The sequence below is a fragment of the Corvus brachyrhynchos genome, unplaced genomic scaffold (genome assembly GCF_000691975.1).
Source record: "Corvus brachyrhynchos isolate BGI_N302 unplaced genomic scaffold, ASM69197v1 scaffold522, whole genome shotgun sequence".
Classification (NCBI taxonomy): domain Eukaryota; kingdom Metazoa; phylum Chordata; class Aves; order Passeriformes; family Corvidae; genus Corvus; species Corvus brachyrhynchos.
Genome location: NW_008236649.1, coordinates 673,719 through 675,078, shown reverse-complemented (window position 1 = coordinate 675,078; position 1,360 = coordinate 673,719). Strand labels below are relative to the sequence as shown.

Sequence of the window (1,360 nt, the reverse complement as noted above, 5' to 3'; positions counted from 1 at the left end):
GGGAGGGGCTCACGCTGCAGCAGGGGCGGTGCGGCTGCTGCTCCTGAGAGCGGACCCACGCCGGGGAAGTTCAGGAGAGCTGTCTCCCGTGGGAGGGAGCCCACGGCCTCACAGGGGAAGATTCCTCTCCCGGAGCAGCGAAGGAAATCTCGGTGATGGACTGAGCAAACCCCCGTGCCCTGTCCCCCTGCGCTGTCGGGGGGAAGGAGGGAGGGGCTGGGGGGAAAAGGTGTTTTTGAGGGGTTATTTTATTTCTTATTATCCTCCTCTGATTCTGTTAGTAATAAATTCACTTTGTAACTTTAAGTTAAGCCTGGTTTGCCCTTGAAACGTTTCTCTGGGTCCTTATCTCACTCATGAAGCATTAGTTAATCTTTTTTCCTTCTCCCTCCTCTGCCCAGCTGTGGCAGGAGAGGGTGAGGGAGTGGCTCTTGTGGGTGCCTGGTGCTGGGCGAGTGTCAAACCACAACAGGGTCATTCTCAGCAAATGCTGAGGTGCTTGGAGAGACCGGGGAACTTGGGACAGGAGTTAGAGCTGCCACTGCAAAACCCATCTGGAATCTGCCTCAAAAAGAAACAACAAAAAACACCAAAACCTCCTCAAAACAACAACAATAATAAAAAGAAAAATCAAAACAAACAGACAAAACCCCCAAACCAAAGCCAGAGAAACTGCCTCCAGCTCTTGGGCCAGGACAAAGCCTTGGAGTGGCCATTCTCAGCGTCACCACCACTTCTGTCCCCGTAGAGCAGCCGAGCAACTTTGCTTCCTGCAGGGATCCTTTGGAACCATCTAGCTTTTCCCATGCTAGGCCACATCTTGCAGGGTTGTAGCTGTATTACTGGTACACAAAAGCCAAAATATGCACCCCTCTACCTGCTTTCTTCCCAACCTCCTCTTCCAGCTGTTCTCCCCCTCGCTATCTGCATATTCTGTTCTTCTCTGCTGTTTCTAATAGCTTCTATCTATGCCAGGTCCCATCCTACTCAGCTCTCATTAAACCCCAGACCTTGTGCAGAGCTTTTCTGCATTCATCTCCCAGCCAGCTTTTGTCTCTTTGACGTCTAGGTTCTCTTTGTTTGTGCTTTTCTCTCTGGATCTGGGAATTATTCTGGTTCTGTTGATGCATGGATCCAGGCCCTGATATTTTGTTGAACTCCGTGGGATCTCTTCTGCTTGACAGGTGCAGTGGTGGGTATGACTGCTCCCTGCATCAGCAGCACCCAGCGTGTTGCAAAGGCCTTGAGAAGCTGATGTGTATCTCAAGCAGTAGGAAACTTATCCTCTGCTAGACATTGGCTTGAGAGACATTATCCCTGGCAGATACCAGTTCCAGGAGACATTTTCCATGGCATTCCT

At 50.7% G+C, this 1,360-nt stretch overlaps 1 long non-coding RNA gene across 1 annotated transcript in view; it reads right to left on the bottom strand.

The window, feature by feature from the left end:
- The window catches only part of LOC108444843, a 10,754-nt gene that overhangs the window by 8,368 nt on the left and 1,026 nt on the right, over positions 1–1,360 (bottom strand). The gene's annotated exons all lie outside the window — the stretch shown is intronic.